This window comes from Nilaparvata lugens, chromosome 3 (genome assembly GCF_014356525.2).
Source record: "Nilaparvata lugens isolate BPH chromosome 3, ASM1435652v1, whole genome shotgun sequence".
Lineage (NCBI taxonomy): Eukaryota > Metazoa > Arthropoda > Insecta > Hemiptera > Delphacidae > Nilaparvata > Nilaparvata lugens.
Genome location: NC_052506.1, coordinates 72,311,122 through 72,325,631, shown reverse-complemented (window position 1 = coordinate 72,325,631; position 14,510 = coordinate 72,311,122). Strand labels below are relative to the sequence as shown.

At 34.9% G+C, this 14,510-nt stretch overlaps 1 protein-coding gene and 1 long non-coding RNA gene across 4 annotated transcripts in view; one reads left to right on the top strand and one right to left on the bottom strand.

Moving 5' to 3' along the window:
- Positions 1–14,510, top strand: part of LOC111043203 — a 46,710-nt gene that overhangs the window by 12,404 nt on the left and 19,796 nt on the right. Inside the window, exon 2 of the mRNA XM_022331615.2 lies at positions 11,009–11,044. The gene's annotated coding sequence lies outside the window, so the exon portion shown is untranslated. The remainder of the gene's footprint in view (positions 1–11,008; positions 11,045–14,510) is intronic.
- Positions 1–14,510, bottom strand: part of LOC120350559 — a 46,341-nt gene that overhangs the window by 20,632 nt on the left and 11,199 nt on the right. The window lies entirely within an intron of this gene.

Below are 14,510 nucleotides of genomic sequence, written 5' to 3'. Positions count from 1 at the left end.
TTCCTTAATAAATTTAGTTAAACAGCTAGTCAAACATTATTATTATTATTTCCAAGCCAATAAGCACCGTCCACAAATCTCGTTTATCAAGAACTGCACAAGAAGTAGTAAAAAGACTTCCAGTCAATATTGGGTTCATAAAAATAAATACTGTAACTATAATTCTTCACTATGCCAAACAATTCAAAAGATATTGCAATGACAACTGTAATGGCAATTCCAATCCCAAGCATACAATTTACTCCAAACTGTATACAAACGGTACTCTTTAAAAGAATTGTTTGAACTAATGGAGATGAAGAGAGATGAAGATACAGAGAGATGAAGAAGGAGAACAAGATTTGTTTATCCATAATAAGAGTTATTTATTCATCCTACAGTCAACTACAGTTCAAAATCTTGACATAAAGAAAATGAATAAATAAATAAATAATTGTAATCTACAAAGGAAGAGAGAATAGATTATAAAACTGATTCAACTTATGAATTACGATATAAATACTCCGATCTTTTGAAACCCCAAGTTGTCAACTCTAGATGTGGATGATAAGCGAAATAACTAATGTCAGTGTTATCTATCTTGATATTGACCAATAACTATGCCTATAATTATTGGTTGGAATTTGAAAGCTGTTCAATGAAGCCGTCAAAAGAGCTATTGACCAGGGACCAGGGGCATGAATAGTACTTGATACTTGAGTGGAGAAATGGCATAGACTGCTGTGCAGTAGTTGGACTTGTGGCTCAGATGCAAGGTCGTGGCCCACTTCGCTGGACCAGGTTGCTGCTGGCGAGGACATCAACTCCAACGAAACTCACATTAAACTGTCAGCATTTATTATAAACATCATCAATGCTTCCCATTCATCTGATGCTGAAACATCACATCACATCACTCCACTTAGGATCACACACACACGCAAAATAAAGCAAAGAATGTTCTAGAGCTGACCAACCACTGTATTAACCTTGGCGTGAAAATGGAACTGTACACGACTGTTACCTACATGAAGTGTGGTCCACACCTTACACGTGATTCAACATTTTTTGCTGTTATTTGTGTCAATATCGTCGCTAAATTACTGATTTATTAAAATAGATTACATTGACCTCGAATAGGCTAATTACCATAGTCACCTAACTAAAATAAATAGTTGATGATTGAAACTTTCCCTTTCATAATTCAGTAATTAGAATAAACCATAGATAGGACAATTATGAGAAGCAGAAAAATTCCTCGACTGGGTTGATTAGTTTACGTTTTTCTAGGATGAGTTTCCTACTTAAAAAGTTGAACGTACAATAGATTCATTGAAAAATTCTCTATTGAAACATTTTTCCAACTTGAATCTTGATTCATGAATTATCAACATCAAAATAAACTTCCTACACGGCAGTAAGTTATTTTAATCTCAGTTGAGTTTCAGTCTTTATTTAGTCAATTTTAAAGTTGTTCCAAAGTTGCTTCGTCATTGTCTACACACAAAGCTACTAAAGCAGTGTTTGCACCAAAGTTATTAACAAAGTGTTTATTTTTCCGTCCTTATGGATTCTATTAGATTGAATGGAACTTGACAAACACATTATGTTCTCCATGTGTATGATAAGTTATGTTCAATCTAATAGAATTTATAATGACAGAGAGATGAAGAAGGAGAACAAGATTTGTTTATCCATAATAAGAGTTATTTATTCATCCTACAGTCAACTACAGTTCAAAATCTTGACATAAAGAAAATGAATAAATAAATAAATAATTGTAATCTACAAAGGAAGAGAGAATAGATTATAAAACTGATTCAACTTATGAATTACGATATAAATACTCCGATCTTTTGAAACCCCAGATTGTCAACTCTAGATGTGGATGATAAGCGAAATAACTAATGTCAGTGTTATCTATCTTGATATTGACCAATAACTATCCCTATAATTATTGGTTGGAATTTGAAAGCTGTTCAATGAAGCCGTCAAAAGAGCTATTGACCAGGGACCAGGGGCATGAATAGTACTTGATACTTGAGTGGAGAAATGGCATAGACTGCTGTGCAGTAGTTGGACTTGTGGCTCAGATGCAAGGTCGTGGCCCACTTCGCTGGACCAGGTTGCTGCTGGCGAGGACATCAACTCCAACGAAACTCACATTAAACTGTCAGCATTTATTATAAACATCATCAATGCTTCCCATTCATCTGATGCTGAAACATCACATCACATCACTCCACTTAGGATCACACACACACGCAAAATAAAGCAAAGAATGTTCTAGAGCTGACCAACCACTGTATTAACCTTGGCGTGAAAATGGAACTGTACACGACTGTTACCTACATGAAGTGTGGTCCACACCTTACACGTGATTCAACATTTTTTGCTGTTATTTGTGTCAATATCGTCGCTATATTTAGTGCTATATTACTGATTTATTAAAATAAATTACATTGACCTCGAATAGGCTAATTACCATAGTCACCTAACTAAAATGAATAGTTGATGATTGAAACTTTCCCTTTCATAATTCAGTAATTAGAATAAACCATAGATAGGACAATTATGAGAAGCAGAAAAATTCCTCGACTGGGTTGACTAGTTTACGTTTCTCTAGGATAAGTTTCCTACTTAAAAAGTTGAACGTACAATAGATTCATTGAAAAATTCTCTATTGAAACATTCTTCCAACTTAAATCTTGATTCATGAATTATCAACATCAAAATAAACTTCCTACACGGCAGTAAGTTATTTTAATCTCAGTTGAGTTTCAGTCTTTATTTAGTCAATTTTAAAGTTGTTCCAAAGTTGCTTCGTCATTGTCTACACACAAAGCTACTAAAGCAGTGTTTGCACCAAAGTTATTAACAAAATGTTTATTTTTCCGTCCTTATGGATTCTATTAGATTGAATGGAACTTGACAAACACATTATGTTCTCCATGTGTATGATAAGTTATGTTCAATCTAATAGAATTTATAAGGACTGAGAAATAAACATTTTGTTAATAAGTTTGGTGTAAACGTAATTTAACTCGTAGGCATTGATTGAGTTCATGAGATACTAAAAGTTGAAAAGTACCCGAATAAGGTGTAAAATCAAAAACATTCAATCAATGTATATTATAATATAATCAGTGTATAGGATAGTATGGAATTTTATTGATGATTGTTTCTAGGCTATCACCTATTATTGACTGAGCGAAATGAGGTCTAGGATTCAAGTCGACGGTTTGTCATTTCTCTTAATGTTTAAATGTTTGAATGTTTGAATGTTTGAATGTTTAAATGTTTAAATGTTTAAATGTTTAAATGTTTAATGTTTAATGTTTAATGTTTAAATGTTTAAATGTTAAATGTTTAAATGTTTAAATGTTTAAATGTTTAAATGTTTAAATGTTTAAATGTTTAAATGTTTAAATGTTTAATGTTTAAATGTTTAAATGTTTAAATGTTTAAATGTTTAAAGTTTAAATGTTTAAATGTTTAAATGTTAAATGTTTAAATGTTTAAATGTTAAATGTTTAAATGTTTAAATGTTTAAATGTTTAAATGTTTAAATGTTTAAATGTTTAAATGTTAAATGTTTAAATGTTTAAATGTTTAAATGTTTAAATGTTTAAATGTTTAAATGTTTAAATGTTTAAATGTTAAATGTTTAAATGTTTAAATGTTTAAATGTTTAAATGTTAAATGTTTAAATGTTTAAATGTTTAAATGTTTAAAGTTTAAATGTTTAAATGTTTAAATGTTTGAATGTTTGAATGTTTAAATGTTAAATGTTTAAATGTTTAAATGTTTAAATTTTAAAATGTTAAAATGTTAAAATGTTAAAATGTTAAAATGTTAAATGTTTAAATGTTTAAATGTTAAAATTTTAAATGTTTAAATGTTTAAATGTTTAAATGTTAAATGTTTAAATGTTTAAATGTTTAAATGTTTAAATGTTTAAATGTTTAAATGTTTAAATGTTTAAATGTTTAAATGTTTAAATGTTTAAATGTTTAAATGTTTAAATGTTTATATGTTTATACGTTGCGCATTTACGGCGGAACGCGGTAATATATTTTCATGAAATTTGACAGGTATGTTCCTTTTTCAATTGCGCGTCGACGAATATACAAGGTTTTTGGAAATTTTGCATTTCAAGGATGATATAAAAGGAGAAAGGAGCCTCCTTCATACGCCTATATTAGAGTAAAAATCAGACTATCGAATTATTCATCATAAATCAGCTGACAAGTGATTACACAGAGCTGTATTTCCATAAGGTCTATAGTTTCAATCAGGTACTTGTGGATGAGAATACTGCGTGAGGTCTACTGTTCACAGAACTACTAGTAACATCAAGTTCCAAAAAAATGATCTAACAGTTTGAAATAACAGGCAATAGTTTGATATAAAGACAAGAGTTGAAGCAGTGACAGTGAAGACATGTGATGTTGCAACTATTCTCAATAACGTTCAGCTGTAACTATTTTCAATACCAGTGATGGAGAGATCGAATTTAAGTGATAGTTCAATGACACACACTCACCGAAGAAATAACCAAATTAAAATGATGATGATGATGTAGTAAATGATTATGACAATGATAAAGATTACTAGTATGTTGATGGATTACAATAGCTTTTGAGTGAACGTCGATGGTGCAACGAAAAAAGGAGATGAAGAAGAAGAAGACATCGACAACTGAACTATCTCATCAACAATAATTTAAGATTCATTATTATTGGAAGGTATCATCTTAATGACCTTCAGTACAGTACTTAGAGTCAACCTACTGCATTACAAAATCGGCCAGCTTTGATGCAAAACGCACTTTGACGTCAGTGATGTCGGTCAAGTGGGATTTGAATGAGAAAGTGGCCGTGTTATGAAAGCTCACGACAACTTGGATGTTGACTGTCGGCTGTTGGCCTTCGCCACTCAGAGGCGTTCGACTCGCGTGCTAAAAGATGCGGCCAGCCTATTAGTGCTGTACCAGTGCCGTTCCAAACAGTAAGAATCACTTCGAATTGTCAGTATTATCCATAGCATTGATGCTTTCATCCAACTATTGCTGTCATTTTGTAGGGAATCTCACTACAAAAAACGGCACTAAATTTGCTTTCAACTTCTTCTTCTTTTTTCTCTCTGCCCCGGTGTGCCTCACAGCGTCGGGGTAGCCTCGGACAACCGCCTCCAGGTGTCGCGATCCGCAGCCAGCCTCCTCATCTGCCCCACAGTCTTCCCTCTCTCCTCTCCCAATCTTCTAATGTGTTCATCATACGAGTACCGGGGACGTCCTCTCTTCCGTCTGCCTCCTACAACCACATTTGCGTACTGTTTCACTTTCCTCTCATCGTCCATCCTCTGTACGTGACCCCAATATCCTAATTGCTTTCTGTCGATAACTTCTTTTACATCTTTCATTCCAATTTCCTCCCTGATGCGGTCACTCCTTACTCTGTCTCTCAACGTCCTCCCAGCCGTTCTTCTATGGCACTTCATTGCCACTGCCCTTACTCTACTCATATGCTGTGTCTTCATGGGCCAACTTTCCACCGCATACAGAACTATAGGCTCTATTATACTTTTATAGACCCTATTCTTCACCATAGTACCCACTTCTTTTTTCCCGAAAATACAGTCTTTGGTACCATAGTAAGCCCGGCTAGCCTTGTTGATTCTGTTTCTCAGTTCTTCATCCAGTTTTCCATCTTCATTTATAATGGTGCCAAGGTACTCGTATGATTTTACTTGTTCCATCTGCCGCCCCTCCACTTCTATTATCACTCTCTCACCTTCAGTTCCATTCACCACCATCACCTTGCTCTTATTGATATTCAGTTCCATACCTTTTCTCTTGATCTCTTCATTCCATTCGATTACAGCTGCTTTTAGTTTCCTTTCCGAGTCAGCAATCAGAACTATATCGTCCGCGAACAGTAGAGCTTGAGCGAAAATGGGCCTTAAATTCCAGTGTCCGACTGTCATTCTCCCCGTTCTTCGTTTGCAGATTTTATGGATTTCATCCATTACCATGGTGAATAATAGTGGACTCAAGCTGTCCCCCTGTTTTATCCCCCTTCTCATTTGCAGAGGTCCTGATATCTGTCCACACGTTCTAACCACTGCAGTGACATTATTGAAGACACTTTTAATAGCACGCTGTAATTTTTGTGGCACATTCTTAGCAGCCAATGTCTCCCATAAGGCTTCTTTTGATACTGTATCAAATGCGGCTCTCAGGTCCAGGAACGCCAGATATACTTGCTTGCCTTTTTCAATAGATTTTGAGCAGATCGATCTTATTGAGAAGATGTGGTCTTGCGTCTGCCTGCCAGGCCTAAATGCACACTGTTCCTCCTCTAGCTGTTCTTCCACCACACTTCGCAGTCTTTTCTCTAATATTCGAGTGTACACTTTACATACCACTGAAGATAAGCAAACTGCTCGGTAGTTTTCACAATCAGTGGTATTTCCTTTTTTGTGGAGTGGAACTATAATATTTTGTTCCCATTCTTTTGGAATTGTACCTTGTTCCCAAACCTGCTGCAATAACTCAGTGAGTCTATCTAAGAGACATTCACCCCCTTTCTTCAAATATTCAGCTTGAATATTATCAATTCCTGCTGCTTTCCCATTCTTTAACCTTTGAACAGCCTCCCTCACCTCATCCTTTGTTATTCCAGCATCCATCTGATGTACTTCATGAGCATTGTCATCCAACTCCAAATTCACTTCTTGCACCACCCTATCTTCATTGAACTTGTCTTCAAAAAATCTTCTCCATGTTTCAAGCACATCTTGAGTGGTTGTCACCAGCTGACCTTCCTTATTCTTAATAGACCTTGCCTGCTTTCCAAACTTTCCTCGCAGACTTTTGCAAACTGTCCAAAAATTTTTCACATTATTTCTATAGTTTTCATCTATTTCTTTCCCAAACTCCTCCCATGCCTTCTTTTTTGAATCTTTGACAGCCCTCTTTGCTTGATTCCTGCACTCTATGTATTTCAGCCAATCTTCATTTCTTCCAGACCCAGTGTATCTTCGGAAAGCCTTCTTTTTGTCCTTGACCTTCTGTTTAACTTCCTCTGACCACCATTTCGTCCTTCTTTTGAATTGCCCCACTTTTCTTTGGCCACAAACTTTATTTGCTGCTTTCAATAATGTTTCTTTGATACTTTTCCATTGAAACTCAATATTATTTATTCTGTTCTCTTCTTCTACTTGAGTTTCAATTTCAGCTAATTCCTTCTCTACTTCAGTTTGAAATTCATTCTGTTTGTCCCTATTTTGCAATTCCTCACTCTTGATCCTCTCATATTTCCTTTGTCTGATCGTGGCTATTCTTTGGAATCTAGTGTCAGCAACAAGAAGTTTATGGTCTGAGTCAATCTCTGCACCCCTTATGACTTTCACATCTTTGACCGCATATCTCAAGGTAGAAGGGTATAGAAAGTAGTCAATGATACTTTGGGTGTCTCTTCCTTCAGCGACAAAAGTTATTTTATGGATGGTCTTGTGAATGAACCATGTATTTCCGATCAACAACTGGTTATCTATACAGAATTCCAATAGCCGCCTACCATTATCATTCAGCACTGATTCACCTGCATGTTTTCCCATACACCCATGCCACTGTTCATCCTCATTCCCAATCCTTCCATTGAAATCACCCATTAGAAAAACTTTTCTACCTGTCTCCACTTCTGATACAGCTCTTTGTAGATCTTCCCAGAATTCATCCTTTCCAATAACATCTGTATCTTCGGTTGGCCCATACACCTGTATAATAGAAATTTTTATTGAAAGTTCAAGGTCTATTCGCATAATCCTGGGACTTTTGGCATTCCATCCACTTATCAAATTATTTGTATTTTCATCAACTATGATACCAACTCCTCCTTTCAATCGACCCGCATCAGTTTTTCCTGAATATCTGAGCACAAATCCATCATCTAGCTGTCTCTCTCCAATCCCTCGTTTCCGAATCTCACTTATTCCTAATACACTCATTTTATATTTTTTCATCTCCTCCACTATTTCAACTTCTTTTCCGGTCAAGTGCGCACATTCCAATTCCCAAATCGTAAGTCAAGTGTCTTGTCCAATTTCTTATTCCTTAAATTCCGGTCCCGTCCGAGGCTATTTAATGTACTTTGAATCCGAGCTTATCCAGCGTGTGGGGGATTAGCCCAACGACGCCTTCTTTGGAGTACTTCTTTGTCTGCCTCCTACCCTTCGACCTGTCCGGCTTGGGTGGCCCTGCTGGTAGTTACACTACCGCCGGCATAGCTCTCTGGGTCTCAGGAGGACGCAAGCCCCTCCACCAACGGCAAGGTGTTGTACTCCCTAGGAGGGGTGCTTTCAACTGCCATCCAGTTTTCTGGATAAATAATATCAATCAATGCTTCTCATTAAACCAATGCTGACAGTAGGTTCAAGTGAATATCACTAGTGCAAACCGTTTGAAACGGCACTAGATTCAATTTCTGAAATGCACTGTCTACATTTCTTATGAATCAAATAAGATGAGCTGTTATGTATCAATATTTGTGGTAGGAGTAGGTACGTTGACCACTATTATTACAGTCGTGAGACCCATTGACGGCTTAAATTATATATTCTCAGGCGAGGTGGAACTTCCGTCAGGAACTCTCCACCAATAAAAGCCATACGAATATTATTATTATGAATCAAATCAGAATGCTTCCGATTCAATCAATGTTGACAGTTTGAAAGGAATCTTACAATATTAGCAAACAACACTACATTCACTTTAAACTGTCAGCCTTTTTCTTGAAAATAACTCAACTCCAACCACGGAGGAAAAAACCAGGACTTCCTATACAGAATGTTCTGAAAAAGGTGCCTTTAAGTAAGGGCGTGATTCCTCTCATCAAAAGAAGAAAAAAATTCTAATTAACATGGGTTTGAAAATGCTTGGTTACCAAGTTATACAGGGTGGAATATTTCAGTTCCCCTGCTGAAACGAAGCCCTACGGGTATTTGTTGGCTGTTAATTAAGATGTTCAATTTAGCGTACTTTATGTAAAATGAACTGAAAAATTGGATAAAACCTTTCCAGACCTGTAGCTACAGTAATTTTCAAGATATGTGACGAAATACGCGAACTTGGTCCCGAAAAACAAGTTTACAATAAACACAAAATATTTTTCTACAGAACTTGTAGAAATTTAATTTTGAAGAGAAAGATGTAGAATAAGCCTATAATAGACAAACGCAACCTTGAAAAATTAATCCTTAATAGACAACTCTATTTTTCATGCGTTTTGTAAGTAATTAAGGATTATTTTTTCAAGGTTGCGTTTGTCTATTATTGTTTGTTTATTCTACATCTTTCTCTTCAAAATTAAATTTCTACAAGTTCTGTAGAAAAATATTTTGTGTTTATTGTGAACTTGTTTTTCGGGACCAAGTTCGCGTATTTCGTCACATATCTTGAAAATTACTGTAGCTACAGGTTTCTCTTCAAAATAAGTTTTCTACAAGTTCTTCAAACTGTCTGCATATCTTATATAAATAAAACCTTTGCTTCTCATTCAATCAATCCTGACTGTATAAAGTGAATCTCTCTAAATGACTGCACTCAACAGACCCGAACAACCACCGCCACCTCACATAACTTATCATTTTATAATTGTCGGTTTTCCACTGCTTGCTTGCCGCAGACGCATCAACGCCCTCCATCCGCCTTAATGACTCACACCATCTAGTAATTACATAGCTACTGGAGATACCACAAAAGCGTGCACTATATTGTACTCTAGTGGTTAACGTACCTACTCCTGGCACAAAAATTAATGCATAACAGCTCATTTTATTGGATTGTTTATTCAGATGGTTTTGTCGGGAAACAATATATACTTTTTTGGCATGAATCATACAGGGCATTGCAGCATAACATGGAAATTCGTTTCTTCAAATTATATGAGAGGCACATAGAACAACACTCTTGTTGAAAACACAAGTAGAATGGAGCTACTATTGAAGTAATAATCAAGTTCTAATTGAAGAATGGAAATTGTATGCAACGGAATGTGGAGCAGTACGGTAACATCTGAGGGTTAAGTGTAAGAGAGGGCCGACTGCGCCCTAACTTCGCCCTCCCAGGTATAAAATAAAGGCAGTCATTCTATTCTATTCTATCTCGGAGAAAATATCAAAGTGATAATCTTTTTAATATTTTGATAGAAATTTGCATTTCATGTGAATAAGAAATTATCAACAATTAACAATTCGTACAGATTATGATCAGCTATTTCATATTTATTAGTAAGTAGCAGGTAACCCGTGCTCCGCAAGGGCCAAATTAAAAACTTGACCTATTGAAATCTTGAAGAATTTAAAATAGGCCTATAAACATCCTCGGTAAATTGAGAATCTATATATGCAAAATTAAAAGTTAATCAGTCAAGTAGTTAGACGTGATGATATGTCATTCGTAAATTTCCTATCCCGTACGTGTATAAGCCAATTCTTTTCTTTATTCTTTATTATATTATAGATTTAAAAGACATATTTGAAAGCTTGCGAATCAGAATAATCATTGATTCATTAATCGCATATTCTTCTTTTCCAACAGTCAACTCCTTCTTCTATATCAATTATCATTACCACAAAAATAGCACAATATCATTCAGAATTTTTCACGTTAAGAACAATTCACGTTATGTGAGCACATCTCATGCCATTTCTATTTGAATCTAATAAGTTAAAGCTCAAATTTCACGTCATATTCGTAAATTATACATGAGGGAAATCCCACAAGTAATAGGAGAGCAAATTAATGAGGAATCCTTCAAATTTCACCATGATTAGGCAATTTGTAGGCTAATGATCATAAGAAAGTATCAAATCTTGTTGGTAAAGTAATCATTTTCATGCAAAAGAAAAAATGAAATGAAAAAAACAGAATTTGAGGTTGTTTTAATATGATGATTCTGCTATCTCAAATCTAGATGCTTATATGTTGATAGACCGAAATCTAATTCGAATTTCTTTGTTTCAGGATTAACTATTCCAACCGTCATGCTGCTTACCTATGGTGAGTTACATCTCTTCAAAACTACCTTGATATAAAATAGTATAACACAAATAATAGTCTCAACTTGTAGTAATAATACAGGTTGTACTACAGTGTTGAAAATCGTTTGTGGTTATTTAATTTGGCCTAAAAACGACAGAGTAATTGCAGGTTGGATTTCAGCAACGGTTAGCAGCTCAACATTTACACAAATAGGCATGACTTGACAAGTTTGGTTGCATCTTGTTTGTGATGATGGATCATTACACGCTGCTTGAGAAATGACTAGATGCGTTCTGCCAAACTCACAGCTTCATTAGATCATGGCGCAACAACAAAATGAGTGTCGATCAAAGGTTGGCCCTAATCATCTATTTATTCAGCCTCATTATGCTCTTTGTGAAGAAATCTGTGTGAGTATAATATAATTCATCCATATTATGGAGATGACTTTCAGAAAAAATTGCAAGTCATTCTGAATTTGTCTGATTGCAGATTGTTGAATAATTTGTAATGAACCGATTTACGAGCTACAATGCTTAAGTATTTACAATTCGAATCAAGTGTTTGTGAACTCCTCAAGAATGAAGCAAGATGGCCTGAAGCGAATCAATTGATGCAACTAGATTATCTATCAAATTGATTATTCTCAGAATGAATACCGTGAAGATTTCATCATCACTGACTCATTTAAAAAAATACAAAATCAGGTAGAACCTATATGGATCTAACATTTGAACCTAACATTGCATGGGCATGAGCCTGTTGTGCCTTTCCTCATGTTAAGTATGTGTACACAATGTGATAAATAAATAAATAAACATATGCACAAGAATGGTCAAAATATAACATAGGAAATACCTTATTATTATCACAGATTTGGATTCCAAGTATTGGATAAGCTAATTCACTACATCCTAATCCTATTATATTAAGCGAGCAATTTCTGAATATCTGATTATATTTTTATATTTGGGTATATTTATTTATGGTTATTTATGTTCAACGGATCTCGAAAACGGCTCTAACGATTTTCACAAAATTTGGAACATATAGTAGGTTTATGATATAAAAATTCGATTGCACTAGATCTCATCCTTGGGAAAACTCGCTGAACAACATTAAAAGGATAATTTATCCTTGGCTGAAACAGCTGTGACTTTCGTCGTCTGTGGATAGTAAAAAGTGAGCGAGTGATTCTGTGGAAAATCGAAATATCGCATCCCCGAAATTCATAAGCTGACGTATCGCCAGCTGTAAAATATAAACACGATCATTTTAGAAAATTGGGTTCTGTTTGTCAATAGATTAAAATAACGAGCGAAGCTCTGTGCCCCGATATTAATACCTATCTAGAGAAAGTCATCAATACAATCAACAAGATATTAAAAACTTGTGGCAAAATTATTCCAGATTACATCAAACGCTCATACATCTGGTGCAAATACCATTCCTAGCCTAAGGAAGAAAAAATTAACTCAATCTGAATAAATTCCACGGTAACAATTCACTGCCCAGTAATTCCCTGTTCCAAAATCCAGTATTATGATTATGAAAATAATAAAGAATCTACCTACTTTAATATCTGTTACATCTGCATTGTAGGTTACAGGCCATCATATATATAAGTACTGTATGTCTATATCGCCTGGAAGATAAGGATAACATGGAAGATCAGGCTGTGTCTAATCTGAATTCGTTCCACTGAGAAATCTATGTTCAATTTTTCATTCATAACCTGCTGTAGACCTACCGGCATCCCATTACTTTATTCAGCTGCTTTTTATTGTTATCATTAGGTAGGTTGTTGCACAGACCTGGCCCACACACTGAGACCTCCAGCACGTGCATATCTAACATTGGGGTTAGTGTAACCAAACCATTTATGGATTCAATTTTGAATCATATTTCTACACTTGAAGATTATTCAACAACACAACTGGTAACAATGTAGCTGAATAGTAATTCTGATCACATTTGAGATTTTCAACAATAATAATTATTTCCTATGACATTTATAAATTAATAGTGTAAACACCATTCAGGCATCATTTGGCAAGGAATCGTGCCGAAGATCATTTCTTCAGTAATGGAGCAGATGTTTCGTAGTTATTTTTCTGATTGTTCTTTTTCTTTTATCTTGCAAAAAATGGTGTCTGACTTTTTCTTCCACTTGAGTGATATGTATTATTGATGGTTTTTCTGAACAGTCCAAGGAAACTTATATTGCTTTGAGATGAAATCTGTGCTAATCCCGTGTTGAATCACATTCATGAACTCAAGTATTTATGAGAGGTTGCACTTCAATCTATGAATTCCAAGCTTCAAATCCGTATAAAACTCATAACAGATATTTTCTACAATTTATTAAACAGATTTGATATTCTAATATAACAAATTTGATATTTTCTACGATTATCTGTTTAAAACGGTAATTTTACAAAATGAGAATGTCACATTTGGTAATTGGAAAAATAATATAGCGAATAAACTAATACAAATCAATGAGCAAGAAGAACTCGGAAATTCGGCAATGCTCTAAATCTCAGAATTCGAAGTGGAACATTACATCCATGGACAGAGATACGGGGAAAGATGTGTTTGAACAACAATAACATCTACAACTATTGAAATATTAATACAGCCACCCTCTACTTTTGAATTATGATATTTCAGGAATTATAAATGTACATCTATATCACGTTCTATCTCAACATAAGAGTGAACAATGTAATGAATAAAATGTCATAAGTACCTATAGACTGAATGATAGATTTTTCATCGAAACCTAACATACAGTAGAGATAAATTATGATTATGAATTCAGAACAGATCTAGAATGGTTGTAGGTGCTTTCATCCGGTACCATCGCATAACTTATCAAGCTCACTATATGCATCATACTCTGCAGAGAAATCTGTGCTTCTAGAATTCTTAGTGCAACCTGAGTTGTAAATTCAGTGTTGCAGAAAAGCCTCGATGGAATGCATCTGAGTGCAGATACTTGCAACTTCCAGCTAAGAACTTGTTAACAAAATTAGCCCCATCAGGTGGTTAGCTATCACGCTATGAGTCAGTAGATTCTATCGCGTTACTACAACATGTTTAAATCTTCTAGTTAACTTTTAAGAGGAGCTCACTTAATTATATGATTGGTGGTTCTTCCGAACAACCGGTTGGTTCTTGATATTCCATCACCTCCACTAGCAATAATGATAATGATGTTACTACATAATCTTATGCAACGAGCTGGCCTAAAAAGGAGTCACGATAAGGTGCATGATGTTGCAGTTTGAGAGACTAGAGTAGACCCATTATTTATAAACAGCTGATATCGATTATTGAAAGGAGAAATTCACTCTGATTCGATTATTTACTGTTCAGTTTCAATGGATATATGACTGCAATAATCATCGTCACTGACTATAACAATATACGTAATAGGAATACAGTAATAAAATATCAACTCGTTCGAACATTATGAATA